Genomic DNA, 19,569 nt, shown 5'->3' on the forward strand with positions numbered 1-19,569 from the left:
ATCAGATGTCCTTGCCGTATTCTGGCTCATACAGTAATATACATCACGCTCATATATTCAGTATTACCATTAATTTTAAGAAGAAAAGCGTGGTCTTTTTCCTTTTGTAGTCTCGGCTTTGCTCCGAGCAGATGACCCTGTTATTTAGAATAAAGCACAGGATTCGGTGCAGCATGGAAGGTAAACAATGTAACAAACAGTAATTGTTATCATTTATTCCGTGTGTCCTTTAGAGCAGCGCTCCGCGACTGATAATGGATGGCCTCAATCTCCCCATGACTTGGAGAGCGATTTACATAAGACATTCAAGGCTCAATGAATAAGCCCCATTTCAGAGAAGACTTTGTTATTTAATTGAGATGAAGAAATCAACCAAGTAAGATATAAATCAAACAAACAGTGGACACAGATATATAAATATATATATATATATATATATATATAGTGTGTTTATGGCAAGTGCATGTAAAGTACCCGATGAGTATTGTATTCTACAGTAAATACAAATGTTTAGCTACTATATTATTGTACAACAATATAACCGCTATAATATTGTTTCCTATGGTCCACAGTACTGGACATATTTTTATTCGACTGATTTAGTAGAGCAGTGTTCTACAACCACTGTGCCTCCAGCTGTTGCAAAACTACAACTCCCAGCATGCCCGGACAGCCGTTGGCTGTCCGGGCATGCTGGGAGTTGTAGTTTTGCAACAGCTGCAGTGTGGCAAAGTGCATGGAATATTTTAAGTGTGGATAAATGAACAGTTCTGCATCTAGATACTAATAACCTGCAGCATCATATGTTCTAGGGCAGTGGTCTTCAACCTGTGGACCTCCAGATGTTGCAAAACTACAATTCCCAGCATGCCCGGACAGCCAACAGCTGTCCGGTCATGCTGCGAGTTGTAGTTTTGCAACATCTGGAGGTCCGCAGGTTGAAGACCACTGTTCTACGGGAAGTAATAACTTGCAGCATCATTTGTCCTGGGGGAAGTAATAACCTGCATCAACATATGCCGTAGGGGTAGTAATAACCTGCAGCATTATATGTCCTGGGGGTAGTAATAACCTGCAGCATTATATGTCCTAGGGGGGGAGTAATAACCTGCAGCATCATATGTCCTAGGGGGAGTAATAACCTGCAGCATCATATGTCGTAGAGGGAGTAATAACCTGCAGCATCATATGTCCTAGGGGGAGTAATAACCTGCAGCATCATATGTCGTAGGGGGAGTAATAACCAGCAGCATTATATGTCATAGGGGGAGTAATAACCTGCAGAATCATATGTCCTAGGGGGGAGTAATAACCTGCAGCATCATATGTCCTAGGGGGGAGTAATAACCTGCAGCATCATATGTCGTAGGGGGAGTAATAACCTGCAGTATCATATGTCGTAGGGGGAGTAATAACCTGCAGCATTATATGCCCTGGGGGGAGTAATAACCTGCAACATTATATGTCCTAGGGGGGAGTAATATGTCGTAGGGGGAGTAATAACCTGCAGCATTATATGTCGTAGGGGGAGTAATAACCTGCAGCATCATATGTCCTAGGGGGGAGTAATAACCTGCAGCATCATATGTCCTAGGGGGGAGCAATAACCTGCAGCATCATATGTCGTAGGGAGAGTAATAACCTGCAGCATCATATGTCCTAGGGGGGGGGAGTAATAACCTGCAGCATCATATGTCGTAGGGGGAGTAATAACCTGCAGCATCATATGTCGTAGGGGGAGTAATAACCTGCAGCATCATATGTCGTAGGGGGAGTAATAACCTGCAGCATCATATGTTCTAGGGGGGAGTAATAACCTGCAGCATCATATGTCCTAGGGGGAGTAATAACCTGCAGCATCATATGTCGTAGGGGGAGTAATAACCTGCAGCATCATATGTCGTAGGGAGAGTAATAACCTGCAGCATCATATGTCGTAGGGGGAGTAATAACCTGCAGCATCATATGTCGTAGGGGGAGTAATAACCTGCAGCATCATATGTCGTAGGGGGAGTAATAACCTGCAGCATCATATGTTCTAGGGGGGAGTAATAACCTGCAGCATCATATGTCCTAGGGGGAGTAATAACCTGCAGCATCATATGTCATAGGGGGAGTAATAACCTGCAGCATCATATGTCGTAGGGAGAGTAATAACCTGCAGCATCATATGTCCTAGGGGGAGTAATAACCTGCAGCATCATATGTCCTAGGAGGAGTAATAACCTGCAGCATCATATGTCCTATGGGGAGTAATAACCTGCAGCATCATATGTCCTGGGGGGAGTAATAACCTGGAGCATCATATGTCCTGGGTGAGTAATAACCTGCAGCATCATATGTCCTAGGGGGAGTAATAACCTGCAGCATCATATGTCCTAGGGGGAGCAATAACCTGCAGCATTATATGTCCTGGGGGGAGTAATAACCTGCAGCATCATATGTCCTAGGGGGAGTAATAACCTGCAGCATCATATGTCCTAGGGGAGTAATAACCTGCAGCATCATATGTCCTAGGGGAAGTAATAACCTGCAGCATCATATGTCCTAGGGGAGTAATAACCTGCAGCATCATATGTCCTAGGGGGGAGTAATAACCTGCAGCATCATATGTCCTAGGAGGAGTAATAACCTGCAGCATCATATGTCGTAGGGGGAGTAATAACCAGCAGCATCATATGTCGTAGGGGGAGTAATAACCTGCAGCATCATATGTTCTAAAGGGAGTAATAACCTGCAGCATTATATGTCCTGGGGGGAGTAATAACCTGCAGCATCATATGTCCTGGGGGGAGTAATAACCTGCAGCATCATATGTCCTGGGGGGAGTAAAAACCTGCAGCATCATATGTCCTAGGGGGAGTAATAACCTGCAGCATCATATGTCCTGGGGGGAGTAATAACTTGCAGCATCATATGTCCTAGGGGGGAGTAATAACCTGCAGCATCATATGTCCTAGGGGGGGGAGTAATAACCTGCAGCATCATATGTCGTAGGGGGAGTAATAACCTGCAGCATCATATGTCGTAGGGGGAGTAATAACCTGCAGCATCATATGTCGTAGGGGGAGTAATAACCTGCAGCATCATATGTTCTAGGGGGGAGTAATAACCTGCAGCATCATATGTCCTAGGGGGAGTAATAACCTGCAGCATCATATGTCGTAGGGGGAGTAATAACCTGCAGCATCATATGTCGTAGGGAGAGTAATAACCTGCAGCATCATATGTCGTAGGGGGAGTAATAACCTGCAGCATCATATGTCGTAGGGGGAGTAATAACCTGCAGCATCATATGTCGTAGGGGGAGTAATAACCTGCAGCATCATATGTTCTAGGGGGGAGTAATAACCTGCAGCATCATATGTCCTAGGGGGAGTAATAACCTGCAGCATCATATGTCATAGGGGGAGTAATAACCTGCAGCATCATATGTCGTAGGGAGAGTAATAACCTGCAGCATCATATGTCCTAGGGGGAGTAATAACCTGCAGCATCATATGTCCTAGGAGGAGTAATAACCTGCAGCATCATATGTCCTATGGGGAGTGATAACCTGCAGCATCATATGTCCTAGGGGGAGTAATAACCTGCAGCATCATATGTCCTAGGGGGAGCAATAACATGCAGCATTATATGTCCTGGGGGGAGTAATAACCTGGAGCATCATATGTCCTAGGGGGAGTAATAACCTGCAGCATCATATGTCCTAGGGGAGTAATAACCTGCAGCATCATATGTCCTAGGGGGAGTAATAACCTGCAGCATCATATGTCCTAGGGGGAGCAATAACCTGCAGCATTATATGTCCTGGGGGGAGTAATAACCTGCAGCATCATATGTCCTAGGGGGAGTAATAACCTGCAGCATCATATGTCCTAGGGGAGTAATAACCTGCAGCATCATATGTCCTAGGGGAAGTAATAACCTGCAGCATCATATGTCCTAGGGGAGTAATAACCTGCAGCATCATATGTCCTAGGGGGGAGTAATAACCTGCAGCATCATATGTCCTAGGAGGAGTAATAACCTGCAGCATCATATGTCGTAGGGGGAGTAATAACCTGCAGCATCATATGTTCTAAAGGGAGTAATAACCTGCAGCATTATATGTCCTGGGGGGAGTAATAACCTGCAGCATCATATGTCCTGGGGGGAGTAATAACCTGCAGCATCATATGTCCTGGGGGGAGTAAAAACCTGCAGCATCATATGTCCTAGGGGGAGTAATAACCTGCAGCATCATATGTCCTGGGGGGAGTAATAACCTGCAGCATCATATGTCCTAGGGGGGAGTAATAACCTGCAGCATCATATGTCCTGGGGGGATTAATAACCTGCAGAATCATATGTTCTAGAGGGAGTAATAATCTGCAGCATCATATGTCCTGGGGGGAGTAATAACCTGCAGAATCATATGTCCTAGGGGGAGTAATAACCTTCAGCATCATATGTTCTAGAGGGAGTAATAACCTGCAGCATCATATGTCGTAGGGGGAGTAATAACCTGCAGCATCATATGTTCTAAAGGGAGTAATAACCTGCAGCATTATATGTCCTGGGGGGAGTAATAACCTGCAGCATCATATGTCCTGGGGGGAGTAATAACCTGCAGCATCATATGTCCTGGGGGGGAGTAATAATCTGCAGCATCATATGTCCTGGGGGGAGTAATAACCTGCAGAATCATATGTCCTAGGGGGAGTAACAACCTGCAGATAAGTGGGTGCAGGAAAGTGTCCCCCATGCAGACATGTTCTCACACAGAAAACTTATTCCTGCCACTTTGGGCCTGACAGGAGGGGAAAAGACGTCCTGTTTAAGAAAACAAAATCTATGTATTCTATGAATAAGGGCGGCATAACAGACACAAAACGTGTCGCACCCTGTACGGAGATTTTAATGGAATAAAAGGGGCTTATTTCACTTCATTTATCCTGCACTGGATCTCTTCCTCTAATTTGTCTGGATTAGTCACATCGGGAACTGATTCTTTATTGTAAGAGTGGTCAGTTTGTGGAATATTCACCTTTGGAGCTGGTTCTTTACTGTAAGAGCAGTGAATCTGTGGTATAGATCATTCAGGAGCAGGATATTTACTGTAAGAGCAGTGAACCTGTGGAATAGAGAATTCAGGAGCAGGATCTTTACTGTAAGAGCGGTGAATCTGCGGAATAGATAATTCAGGAGCTGGATCTTTACTGTAAGAGCGGTGAATCTGCGGAATAGATAATTCAAGAGCTGGATCTTTACTGTAAGAGCGGTGAATCTGCGGAATAGATAATTCAAGAGCTGGATCTCTACTGTAAGAGCGGTGAATCTGCGGAATAGATAATTCAGGAGCTGGATCTTTACTGTAAGAGCGGTGAATCTGCGGAATAGATAATTCAAGAGCTGGATCTTTACTGTAAGAGCGGTGAATCTGCGGAATAGATCATTCAAGAGCTGGATCTTTACTGTAAGAGCGGTGAATCTGCAGAATAGATAAGTTAGGAGCTGGAACTTTACTGTAAGGGTGGTGATCCTGTGGAATAGATACCTCAGGAGCAGATTTTTTACTGTAAGAGCTGTGAATCAGTGGAATAGGTAGTTCAAGAACAGGATCTTTACTGTAAGAGGGGTGAACTTGTGAAATAGACACCCAGGGAGCTGCTTCTTTACTGTAAGAGTGGTGAATCGGTGGAAAAGTCACCTTAGGAGCTGGTTCTTTATGGTAAGAGCTCTGGGTCTGTGAAATAGATCATTCAGGAGTTGTACATTTACTGTAACAGCAGTAAACCTGTGGAATAGACACCTCAGGAGTTACTTATTTACTGTAAGAGTTATGAATCTGTGAAATAATTAATTTAGGAGCTGGATCTTTGCTGTAAAAGCTGTGAATCTATTAAATATATACTTTAGGAACTGATTCTTTACTGTAGGAGCTATGAATCTATTAAATACATACCTCAGCTGGTTCTTTACTGTAAGAGTCATGAATTAGTTAAATAGATATTTCAGAAGCAGGTTCTTTACTGTAAGAGCTGTGAATCAGTAAAATAGTGAATCTGTGAATTATGGAGCTGGATCCTGGAGTTACAGGTGATGGCTTCAAAAAATACTCTTTTTTTTTTTGTACCCTACTCTGGATAAATAGAAGAGAACAAACATTAACATTTGCTCGCACCCCTTCCCGTCACCCAAGTCCTATCTCATCCTATGTTGAACTTGATGAACAAATGTCTTTTTGAGACATTCTATCTAATATGTCTGTCAATGGCGTCACTTTGCATTTTTGGATCCGATCCACTACTGTGTCCCGGCCTCTGCTATAAACAAAACCCAAATACAGACCCCAACATAGTGTTAGGGTGCATGCACACCACCTTTTTGCAATACAGTTCCCTTATCAGATTTTTTGATGAAAAACAGATTCCTCAAAACCGGACTAAATTGTATGAAAACATGTGTGCAAATTTTAATCCGTATACGGTTTGAAAAATGATGTCCGGTTGCATCTGTTTTTTAAGAGAAAAACTTTTTTAACTTTTCACTTCATTATGAATAAAGTTTCCCTTGTTTGATTGAAATTCCAAGAAAAAAAAAAAAGTCAAAATCCGTATGATGCAAAACGGATAGAACCGTACGCACATACAGTTCTGTACGGTTCCAATTGACTCCCATGTTATAAAAAAACGTTTACGGTTTAATACGGCTTTTCACCCGGACCCAAAAACTTGGTAGTGTACAGTTTTGGGTACGGGTAAAAAAGACGGACAAAACTGTATAAGACGCAAAACGGACTAAACCGGATGATGCGTTTGACATACGGTTTACAATGTTAAGTCAATGAATACGGTTTTCTATACGGTTCCATGCGGTTTTTACCTTGAAACCGTATACGGGAACTGTATAGCAAAAAAGTGGTGTGCATGCTCCCTTACTGATCTTGTATCATGGCTTAGCGTCAGATAAAATTACGGGAAACCGCGGTCTCATTACGCTATTAGTTAAATTGTAAAGTTCTCCAAGATGGCCGCTCGCCAGGCGATCAAAGTTCTCTCATACTTTCCAATTATGACTTATCTCCCGGTGCACACACTTATAATTCCTACAAGTATCCGGACTTAGAGACGAGTGTGGAGGGAAATCCCAACTTCATCTCACACAGCGGTATAGAGCCGAGGTGCCATTATTTCCCTGATTGACCCCAGTGTCCCCGCCATGTTCCATACGCTGACACCACTCCTTATCATTCCATAAATCCCTTCCCCCTCCCCCCCTGTGCCCGGGCGCTGTCCTATATTTCACCTTCTTCCATACTTCTAGTCAAATAGAATATTAAGGATCCTAATGATGATGCAAGCGCTGGATTTAATGAAGAGCCTTGACTTCCTGTCATTTCTTTATCGTTGGTAGAAAGATGCAATTAGCGCAACGGAATCAAAGGTAAAAAAAAATATAATAAACCAGATCTCAATTAGCACTTTTTTAAAAAATTTTTTACTTTGCTTAACTACAGAGATCTATCGTCCTTGTTATCACTTGATGTACAAAAGAGAACGGCATTGTTCTAATGAGGAGGTGGCGGGAGGATTTTAATTGGATATGGCGGATGCATACGGGATGGGCAGACTGAAGGACAGACGACAGGTAGACAGTATGGTGCTCAGATGGGTGAGGTGGGTATACGATTGAATATGGTAACCAGACACGTACAGCTGTCACCACGTGTAGGTACTGCAGGGCGCATCCACCGCCTCCCCAGTGGGATCCAGGAAAATGGACGCCAGCGGTAATGCATATGGGATGGGTAGACTGAAGGACAGATGACAGGTAGACGGTATGGTGCTCAGATGGGTGGGTATAAGATTGACTCCCTATAAGAGTCGCCCAAATGTAGCCAGACACGTACAGCTGTCACAGGTAGGTACTGCAGGACACAACAATAACCTCCCAGTTGGATCTTGACAAATGAACGCCAGCAGTAATATGTATGTGGTGTCTCAGGGTGCGAAGAGAGGTGTATGGGGCAGATGTTGTAGCCCAGGGGCAGATGTTATTAACCCCTAAATGTTCGTGACGCCAGGGCGTGGTTTTCCCGGTAACCACCCGAATGGTAGTACCGCTATCCCAAGGTTAGGCAGGACAATAATAGTCCAAGACCAGGTTAGGGTTAACGGTAGCTTTTGCTGAGGTAGAGGATGGAAATAGTCTTTACTGTTATGCCAGGATCCCAGAGAGGTGGCCAGTGACACAGAAGGACCTCGCAGTTTTCTGGGATTTGTAGTGACTTTGGAAGACTTTAGGACAGCCACGCTGACAATAATAGACTTGGCTTACTGACATGTGGCTGTAGGTGGCTTGAGGCCTCCAGATGTGCTGGACACTGACTCTGAGGCATCTGGTCTTTACTGTGCCTCAGAATCAAGAGAGAGATTGTAATGGCTGCCCCTCTTATAAAGGGGGGCTGAGCCAGAAGCCCATAGGTCAAGCTGTAGGTCACCTGGTTAGCTGGTGCTCTCTGGGTAACAAACACATCATGTGAACACATTATCATGTGACTAACTCAAAGGTCCTTAAAGGTCCTTTATCAATAACACACATAACACTATACATAATATATATTACTATGGGGGGGGAGACACTGCAGGAGAGCCCCTAGGACACAGAGGGACTCAACCTGACAGGGCCTAAGTACTGTACGGGACTATATCCCGTACTGGGACATCACATGTACATGCTCAGTGAGCGACAATGCCTACTGAGTGCATTACGGCTAACTTAATTCGGTGGGCCGGGCACCCCATAGTTGGCCTATACACTGTACCCAGCAGACCCAGTTAGGTATTGATGCATAGCCTGCAACTGGCTAGGGCAGTGTTTCTCAACCAGGGTGCCTCCAGCTGTTGCAAAACAAAATTCTCATCTCGGAAGTAGGAAGAAGAGAGATCAGAGGACCAGAGCTAGGTAAGTATGTGCTTTTTTCTATTCCCCCAATCAGCAGGAATACCCCTTTATGGTGCCCATAAATCTTCAATAGCTGTCAGGTACTCTGTTCCTCCTGGCTCCCCATACACATGAATGCTTATATTTCCATTGGGGAGAAGAGAGTAATCTTCTGATGGCGAATAAGAGGATCACACATTGAGATATAAAATGCCCTTGTTCTCTGACCTCATCTAGAGTAGAAGAGCCAAAAAGCCCCACGGAGCAAAATAGGTGTTTTTTTTTCTCAATAAATGAAAGTTACCTGAACAGAACTCTCCCTCTTTCCAGGTTGTAGACAGGGCCGGTTCTGCCTATAGGCAAAATAGGCAGCTGGCTAAAGCGCACTCTTTATGGGGGCTCTGCTCTGCCCACTGCAAGAAAGTTAGCCACCAGCCAGCATCTGAAGCAGCCGCCACTAGTGTTGATCGCGAATATTCGAAATGTGAATTTTTGCTGCAAATATCGGCACTTTTTTGTGAATATTTAGAATATAGCGCTATATATTCGTAATCACGAATATTCGTTCTTTTTTTTTTCTTCACAGTAAACATCACAACAATGATCTGTACTGTGTAAAAAAAATGTGATCATCCCTCCCTGCTTCATGCTTGTGGTCCAAAGAAGGCTCCAATATTATTTACTGTGTGAGTTGGTGTGGAGCGCGAATATTTCGTATATGCGAATATACAAATATTCGCGAATATCGGCACTGATCCCTCCCTTCTTTTCGGTGAAAGATATAATTGCGCATTCGCACTATGCAAATTTCATTACGATGTTTTGCAAGAAAAAGATTGCGAACATAACGAATATGAGAATTTTGTGAACATAGGACAAATATTCATCCATATATTCGTGAGATATCGCAAATTCGAATATGGCCTATGCCGCTCATCACTAGCCGCCGCTTATCCAAAGAACCCGCCCAGCCAGAACCACCGTCGCGTGAGGAGGGGGTTTGTTACAGTGTGTCACCCCAGTAGTAAGGAGATAACATGAGGAGGAGGTTTGTTACAGTGTGTCACCCCAGTAGTAAGGAGATAACATGAGGAGGTTTGTTACAGTGGGTCACCCCAGTAGTAAGGAGATTACATGAGGAGGAGGTTTGTTACAGTGTGTTGTTCCAGTAGTAAGGAGATTACATGAGGAGGAGGTTTGTTACAGTGTGTTGTTCCAGTAGTAAGGAGATTACATGAGGAGGAGGTTTGTTACAGTGTGTCACCCCAGTAGTAAGGGGATTACATGAGGAGGAGGTTTGTTACAGTGTGTCACCCCAGTAGTAAGGAGATTACATGAGGAGGAGGTTTGTTACAGTGTGTCACCCCAGTAGTAAGGTGATTACATGAGGAGGGGGTTAGTTACAGTGTGCCACCCCAGTAGTAAGGAGATTACATGAGGAGGAGGTTTGTTACAGTGTGTCACCCCAGTAGTAAGGAGATTACATGAGGAGGAGGTTTGTTGCAGTGTGTCACCCCAGTAGTAAGGAGATTACATGAGGAGGAGGTTTGTTACAGTGTGTCACCCCAGTAGTAAGGAGATTACATGAGGAGGAGGTTTGTTACAGTGTGTCACCCCAGTAGTAAGGAGATTACATGAGGAGGAGGTTTGTTACAGTGTGTCACCCCAGTAGTAAGGTGATTACATGAGGAGGGGGTTTGTTACAGTGTGTCACCCCAGTAGTAAGGAGATTACATGAGGAGGAGGTTTGTTACAGTGTGTCACCCCAGTAGTAAGGAGATTACATGAGGAGGAGGTTTGTTACAGTGTGTCACCCCAGTGGTAAGGTGATTACATGAGGAGGAGGTTTGTTACAGTGTGTCACCCCAGTAGTAAGGAGATTACATGAGGAGGAGGTTTGTTACAGTGTGTCACCCCAGTAGTAAGGAGATTACATGAGGAGGAGGTTTGTTACAGTGTGTCACCCCAGTAGTAAGGAAATTACATGAGGAGGAGGTTTGTTACAGTGTGTCACCCCAGTGGTAAGGTGATTACATGAGGAGGAGGTTTGTTACAGTGTGTCACCCCAGTAGTAAGGTGATTACATAAGGAGGGGGTTTGTTACAGTGTGCCACCCCAGTAGTAAGGAGATTACATGAGGAGGAGGTTTGTTACAGTGTGTCACCCCAGTAGTAAGGAGATTACATGAGGAGGAGGTTTGTTGCAGTGTGTCACCCCAGTAGTAAGGAGATTACATGAGGAGGAGGTTTGTTACAGTGTGTCACCCCAGTAGTAAGGAGATTACATGAGGAGGAGGTTTGTTACAGTGTGTCACCCCAGTAGTAAGGAGATTACATGAGGAGGAGGTTTGTTACAGTGTGTCACCCCAGTAGTAAGGTGATTACATGAGGAGGGGGTTTGTTACAGTGTGTCACCCCAGTAGTAAGGAGATTACATGAGGAGGAGGTTTGTTACAGTGTGTCACCCCAGTAGTAAGGAGATTACATGAGGAGGAGGTTTGTTACAGTGTGTCACCCCAGTGGTAAGGTGATTACATGAGGAGGAGGTTTGTTACAGTGTGTCACCCCAGTAGTAAGGAGATTACATGAGGAGGAGGTTTGTTACAGTGTGTCACCCCAGTAGTAAGGAGATTACATGAGGAGGAGGTTTGTTACAGTGTGTCACCCCAGTAGTAAGGAGATTACATGAGGAGGAGGTTTGTTACAGTGTGTCACCCCAGTGGTAAGGTGATTACATGAGGAGGAGGTTTGTTACAGTGTGTCACCCCAGTAGTAAGGAGATTACATGAGGAGGAGGTTTGTTACAGTGTGTCACCCCAGTAGTAAGGAGATTACATGAGGAGGAGGTTTGTTACAGTGTGTCACCCCAGTAGTAAGGTGATTACATGAGGAGGGGGTTTGTTACAGTGTGTCACCCCAGTAGTAAGGTGATTACATGAGGAGGAGGTTTGTTACAGTGTGTCACCCCAGTAGTAAGGTGGGACGTGTCAAAGGGCGGAGCCAATTGGGGGGGTAAAGGCGGTGGAAAAATTTACTTTCGCCTAGGCTAGCAAAAATCCTTGCACCAGCCCTGGCTGTAAAGCATTGTTTTTTAACCAGGGTGCCTCTAGCACCCTGGAGGCACCCTGGTTAAAAAACAATGCTTTACAGCCAGGGCTGGTGCAAGGATTTTTGCCAGCCTAGGCAAAACCAGCTGCTGCACTGTTGCAAAACTACGACTCCCAGCATGCCCGGACAGCCTTTGGCTGTCCGGGCATGCTGGGAGTCGTAGTTTTGCAACAGCTGGGAACATCCTGGTTAGGAAACACCGTTCTAGAGTATTGTGAAGACCCGATTTGAACAAGACCCGGTTTGGCGTCCATTCAATGTTCCCTATGACACAGGTCATGCCCCTGAACAAGCTTTGGACATTCATTATGTTATGTCTTGTACTTAATTATTGTTGATAATTAATACGATGCGACAGCACTGGTTTGTGTCCTTTTCTGGTCAAACAAAATGGAGACTGAACAAGGCACCAGAGAGATTTTTTTTACATATGAGACAAACAAGACAAAATAATTTACATTTTTATACTACTTCAGAACCTCTCAGCTACAGAGCCATCTAGTGGCACCAGAAATACATAACAGACAATGCATAACACATTACCTTACAATTCCAGGAACATAAAAGGTGTATCGTTATAAATTTCTATAAGGCCCCATCTTCTCTGTGTATACTCCTGTGTATACAACGCACTATACATTCTCATACAGGCCCATAAATGTATTATTTAATCACCCGACGCTCTTCTCTGCCTTCAATGACCTATTAATGTCTGTATTGTATTACATTTTATTGTATTGTATTGTATTGTGTTGTATTATATTGTATCGCGTTGTATTGTATTGAATCGCATTGTATTGTGTTGTATGGCGTTGGGTTGTATTGTATTGAGTTGTGTGGTATTATATTGTGTTGTGTTGTATTGTATTGCATTGTATTGTATTGTGTTGTATGGCATTGTATTGAATTGAGTTGTATTGTATTGTATTGTATTGCGTTGTATTGTATTGAATCGCATTGTATTGTGTTGTATGGCGTTGTATTGTATTGAGTTGTATTGTATTGTATTGCGTTGTGCTATATTGTATTGTGTTGTATTGTATTGTGTTATATTGTATTGTGTTGTATTGTATTGTATGGCGTTGTATTGTGTTGTATGGCATTGTGTTGCATTGTATTGCATTGTTGTTACGCCGAGCGCTCCGGGTGCCCGCTCCTCCCCGGAGCGCTCTCGGCGCCTCTCTCCCTGCAGCGCCCCGGTCATTCCCGCTGACCGGGAGCGCTGCACTGACATGGCCGTCGGGGATGCGATTCGCACAGCGGGACGCGTCCGCTCGCGAATCGCATCCCAAGTCACTTACCCGTCCCGGTCCCCTGCTGTCATGTGCTGGCGCGCGCGGCTCCGCTCTCTAGGGTGCGCGCGTGCCAGCTCTCTGAGACTTAAAGGGCCAGTGCACCAATGATTGGTGCCTGGCCCAATTAGCTTGATTAGTTTCCACCTGTGCACTCCCTACTTATACCTCACTTCCCCTGCACTCCCTGGCCGGATCTTGTTGCCATTGTGCCAGAGAAAGCCTTTCCTTGTGTGTTCCTAGCCTGTGTTCCAGACCTCCTGCCGTTGCCCCTGACTACGATCCTTGCTGCCTGCCCTGACCTTCTGCTACGTCCGACCTTGCTCTTGCCTTATCCCTTGTACCGCGCCTATCTCAGCAGTCAGAGAGGTTGAGCCGTTGCCGGTGGATACGACCTGGTTGCTACCGCCGCTGCAAGACCATCCCGCTTTGCGGCGGGCTCTGGTGAAAACCAGTAGCAACTTAGAACCGGTCCACCAACACGGTCCACGCCAATCCCTCTCTGACACAGAGGATCCACCTCCTGCCTGCCGAATCGTGACAATTGTATTGTGTTGCATTATATTGTTTTGTATTGTATTGTGTTGTATTGTATTGTAACATAGTAACATAGTTCATAAGGTTGAAAAAAGACCGGAGTCCATCAAGTTCAACCTATAACCCTAATGAGTCCGTACTGAGTTGATCCAGAGGAGGCAAAAAACCCTCAGCTGGCATACTTGACCACCGTGACACAGCAACTTCAGTCACAGATACAGCAGCTGCAACAGCAACAACCATCTCCTCCGCCGGCTCCTGCAACTCCTCCGCAGCGACCGGCCGCTCCTAACCCCTGCTTGTCCCTGCCGGACAAATTTGATGGGGACTCTAGACTCTGCCGTGGTCTCCTGCCTGGCAAGGCCCTGCCATGTGCCACACCGCTCGGAGCACCTCTCTCACAGTATCCTTTGCAATCCACCCCTGTGCCTCCCGCCGAGGAGGCTATGCAAGTGGATCGGTCTCGCCTGACCCCTGAAGAGAGGACTCGCCGCAGAAAGAAAGAAGATTTACTTCTATACTGCACTGTGCGTTACCGCACAGAACCCCTGCTCTTGAGCATGGAACTTTTTGTTTTGCCCAAATGCTCCTCTGAAGTCCTCCTCGGTCTGCCATGGCTCCAACGCCACTCCTCTACCCTTGTCTGGACCACCGGGGAGATCAAGAGCTGGGGTGCTTCTTGCCACAGAAAATGCCTCACGTCTGCTCCCAGTCCCGTCAGTCAAACCTCTGTGTCTCCCCCTTTACCTGGTCTCCCCAAGGCCTATCTGGACTATGCTGTGTCTCCTCCTCACAGCCCCCGTCCTGTTAACACTCTGCCCCGTGCCAAGCTTGACCCTCTTCCCTCCCTCCCCACCCCCACGCCTTCTTGTGTGCCCGCTGTTGATGTGGTTTCCCGGGGCTTCGCCACCATCTGGAAAAAGACTCTAAAATTCCTCTTACTAGCCTCATCCCGGGTGAAGAAGCTTGCCGGAAAAAAGAGAAGAGCTCCTCCTGTTTTTGTGTGGCTCTCCGCCAAGTATATCCGCTTCCGTGTCCCCAGTTTTTATCTGGGACCACGTTACCTTGGACCCTTTGAAATTAAATGCCTAGAGGAAGCTACTCCGGTCTCTGGGTCCTCAGACGTCTTCCGGATTAAAGAATTTTCAGGTCCCAAAAAGAGGGGGAGACCCAAGGGGGGGGGTACTGTTACGCCGAGCGCTCCGGGTCCCCGCTCCTCCCCGGAGCGCTCTCGGCGCCTCTCTCCCTGCAGCGCCCCGGTCATTCCCGCTGACCGGGAGCGCTGCACTGACATGGCCGTCGGGGATGCGATTCGCACAGCGGGACGCGCCCGCTCGCGAATCGCATCCCAAGTCACTTACCCGTCCCGGTCCCCTGCTGTCATGTGCTGGCGCGCGCGGCTCCGCTCTCTAGGGCGCGCGCGCGCCAGCTCTCTGAGACTTAAAGGGCCAGTGCACCAATGATTGGTGCCTGGCCCAATTAGCTTGATTAGTTTCCACCTGTGCACTCCCTACTTATACCTCACTTCCCCTGCACTCCCTGGCCGGATCTTGTTGCCATTGTGCCAGTGAAAGCGTTCCCTTGTGTGTTCCTAGCCTGTGTTCCAGACCTCCTGCCGTTGCCCCTGACTACGATCCTTGCTGCCTGCCCTGACCTTCTGCTACGTCCGACCTTGCTCTTGCCTTATCCCTTGTACCGCGCCTATCTCAGCAGTCAGAGAGGTTGAGCCGTTGCCGGTGGATACGACCTGGTTGCTACCGCCGCTGCAAGACCATCCCGCTTTTCGGCGGGCTCTGGTGAAAACCAGTAGCAACTTAGACACGGTCCACGCCAATCCCTCTCTGACACAGAGGATCCACCTCCTGCCTGCCGAATCGTGACAATTGTATTGTGTTGCATTATATTGTTTTGTATTGTATTGTGTTGTATTGTATTGTAACATAGTAACATAGTTCATAAGGTTGAAAAAAGACCGGAGTCCATCAAGTTCAACCTATAACCCTAATGAGTCCGTACTGAGTTGATCCAGAGGAGGCAAAAAACCCTCATACTAGAGGTAAAAATTCCTTCCTGACTCCAAATATGGCATCAGAATAAATCCCTGGATCAACGTTCTGTCCCTATAGATCTAATATTCATAACCAGCAATGTTATTATTCTCCAAAAATGCATCTAGACCCGTTTTAAATTCTTTTACAGAGTTCCCCATGACCACCTCCTCCGCGAGAGAATTCCACAGTCTCACTGCTCTTACAGTAAAGAACCCCGTCTGTGCTGGTGTAGAAACCTTCTTTCCTCTAGATGTAGAGGATGCCCCCTTGTTATAGATACAGTCCTGGGTATAAATAGATCACGGAGAGATCTCTGTACTGTCCCCTGATATATTTATACATAGTTACAGTGACCCCCCGAATTATGATGGCCCCGACATATGATCATTTCAACATATGATGGCCTCTCAGAGCCCATCATATGTTGAAGGCAGCATCGACATATGATGCTGCTGTGTGTCGGGGCCATCGTACAAACAGCTATCTGACAGCGCTGACAACTTCACCAACTGACATATAGTTGTTTAATGAGCCCCGTTCTGCCTCCTGTTACTCACATGCTGTCCTGCTAACTCACGCAGGCTTCCACTGTGAGCTCTGTGTAAGCCCCGCCCCCCCCCCAGCGCAGCCATAGCCAATAGCCTTGTGCATCTTGCTGCAGGCATCCAATGAGCTGCTCCCCTTCCTTTCCTATAGTGCTGTAGTCGGCAGGATGGTAATGGAGGACATTCTGTCCCCCCTGAAGGTATTTAAAGAACTGTACAGTACTGTATGCGATGTCACACATCACATACAATACATAGACACACTATACACCCCATACATCAATATTTCCCTATCAATGTGCCTCCAGCTGTTGCAAAACTATAACTTTCAGCATTCCCAGACAGTCAATGGCTGTACATGCATGCTGGGAGTTGTAGTTGTGCAACAGCTGGAGGCACCCTGGTTTGTTAAACACTCCCCATACACTCCACATACAATGGTCATCCCAGAACCAATTAGCAGTTTCCCATAGAGATATGTATTCAACATACAATGGTTCCGAGGCCCCAGAACCAATTACTATTTTTACATAGACATATGTACTCGACATATGATGGTTTCAACATATGATGGTTCTCCTGGAACCAATTAATATCATATGTTGAGGGACCACTGTATTAGGTCGCCCCTAAGTCTTCTTTTTTCTAAACTAAATAACCCTAATACTGATAATCTTTCTGGGTACTGTAGTCCTCCCATTCCCTGTATTACCCTGGTTGCCCGTCTTTGAACCCTCTCCAGCTCCACTATATCTTTCTTGTACACTGGTGCCCCGTACTGTACACAGTATTCTACGTGTGGTCTGACCAGTACTGTACACAGTATTCCATGTGTGGTCTGACCAGTACTGTACACAGTATTCTATGTGTGGTCTGACCAGTACTGTACACAGTATTCTATGTGTGGTCTGACCAGTACTGTACACAGTATTCTATGTGTGGTCTGACCAGTACTGTACACAGTATTCTATGTGTGGTCTGACCAGTACTGTACACAGTATTCCATGTGTGGTCTGACCAGTACTGTACACAGTATTCTATGTGTGGTCTGACCAGTACTGTACACAGTATTCCATGTGTGGTCTGACCAGTACTGTACACAGTATTCCATGTGTGGTCTGACCAGTACTGTACACAGTATTCTATGTGTGGTCTGACCAGTACTGTACACAGAATTCTATGTGTAGTCTGACCAGTAGTGTACACAGTATTCTATGTGTGGTCTGACCAGTACTGTACACAGTATTCTATGTGTGGTCTGACCAGTACTGTACACAGTATTCCATGTGTGGTCTGACCAGTACTGTACACAGTATTCTATGTGTGGTCTGACCAGTACTGTACACAGTATTCTATGTGTGGTCTGACCAGTACTGTACACAGTATTCTATGTGTGGTCTGACCAGTAGTGTACACAGTATTCTATGTGTGGTCTGACCAGTACTGTACACAGTATTCTATGTGTGGTCTGACTAGTACTGTACACAGTATTCTATGTGTGGTCTGACCAGTACTGTACACACTATTCTATGTGTGGTCTGACCAGTATTGTACACAGTATTCTATGTGTGGTCTGACCAGTACTGTACACAGTATTCAATGTGTGTTCTGACCAGTACTGTACACAGTATTCTATGTGTGGTCTGACCAGTACTGTACACAGTATTCAATGTGTGTTCTGACCAGTACTGTACACAGTATTCTATGTGTGGTCTGACCATTACTGTACACAGTATTCCATGTGTGGTCTGACCAGTACTGTACACAGTATTCTATGTGTGGTCTGACCAGTACTGTACACAGTATTCCATGTGTGGTCTGACCAGTACTGTACACAGTATTCCATGTGTGGTCTGACCAGTACTGTACACAGTATTCTATGTGTGGTCTGACCAGTACTGTACACAGTATTCTATGTGTAGTCTGACCAGTAGTGTACACAGTATTCCATGTGTGGTCTGACCAGTACTGTACACAGTATTCTATGTGTGGTCTGACCAGTACTGTACACAGTATTCCATGTGTGGTCTGACCAGTACTGTACACAGTATTCTATGTGTGGTCTGACCAGTACTGTACACAGTATTCTATGTGTGGTCTGACCAGTACTGTACACAGTATTCTATGTGTGGTCTGACCAGTAGTGTACACAGTATTCTATGTGTGGTCTGACCAGTACTGTACACAGTATTCTATGTGTGGTCTGACTAGTACTGTACACAGTATTCTATGTGTGGTCTGACCAGTACTGTACACACTATTCTATGTGTGGTCTGACCAGTATTGTACACAGTATTCTATGTGTGGTCTGACCTGTACTGTACACAGTATTCAATGTGTGTTCTGACCAGTACTGTACACAGTATTCTATGTGTGGTCTGACCAGTACTGTACACAGTATTCAATGTGTGTTCTGACCAGTACTGTACACAGTATTCTATGTGTGGTCTGACCATTACTGTACACAGTTTTCTATGTGTGGTCTGACCAGTACTGTACACAGTATTCTATGTGTGATCTGACCAGTACTGTACACAGTATTCTATGTGTGGTCTGACCAGTACTGTACACAGTATTCTGTGTGTGGTCTGACCAGTACTGTACACAGTATTCTATGTGTGATCTGACCAGTACTGTACACAGTATTCTATGTGTGGTCTGACCAGTACTGTACACAGTATTCTATGTGTGTTCTGACTAGTACTGTACACAGTATTCTATGTGTGGTCTGACCAGTACTGTACACAGTATTCTATGTGCGGTCTGACCAGTACTGTACACAGTATTCTATGTGTGGTCTGACCAGTACTGTACACAGTATTCTATGTGTGATCTAACCAGTACTGTACACAGTTTTCTATGTGTGGTCTGACCAGTACTGTACACAGTATTCCATATGTGGTCTGACCAGTACTGTACACAGTATTCTATGTGTGGTCTGACCAGTACTGTACACAGTATTCTATGTGTGGTCTGACCAGTACTGTACACAGTATTCTATGTGTGTTCTGACCAGTACTGTACACAGTATTCTATGTGTGGTCTGACCAGTACTGTACACAGTATTCTATGTGCGGTCTGACCAGTACTGTACACAGTATTCTATGTG

The 19,569-nt window shown here is 45.6% G+C and overlaps 1 long non-coding RNA gene across 1 annotated transcript in view; it reads left to right on the forward strand.

Moving 5' to 3' along the window:
• The first annotated feature begins 238 nt into the window (after positions 1–238).
• LOC130272916 (uncharacterized) overlaps positions 239–19,569 on the forward strand; it is a 58,740-nt gene continuing 39,409 nt past the window's right edge. The window contains exon 1 of the long non-coding RNA XR_008843789.1: positions 239–376. This is a non-coding gene — a long non-coding RNA (uncharacterized LOC130272916). The remainder of the gene's footprint in view (positions 377–19,569) is intronic.

The sequence above is a fragment of the Hyla sarda genome, chromosome 5 (assembly GCF_029499605.1).
Source record: "Hyla sarda isolate aHylSar1 chromosome 5, aHylSar1.hap1, whole genome shotgun sequence".
Lineage (NCBI taxonomy): Eukaryota > Metazoa > Chordata > Amphibia > Anura > Hylidae > Hyla > Hyla sarda.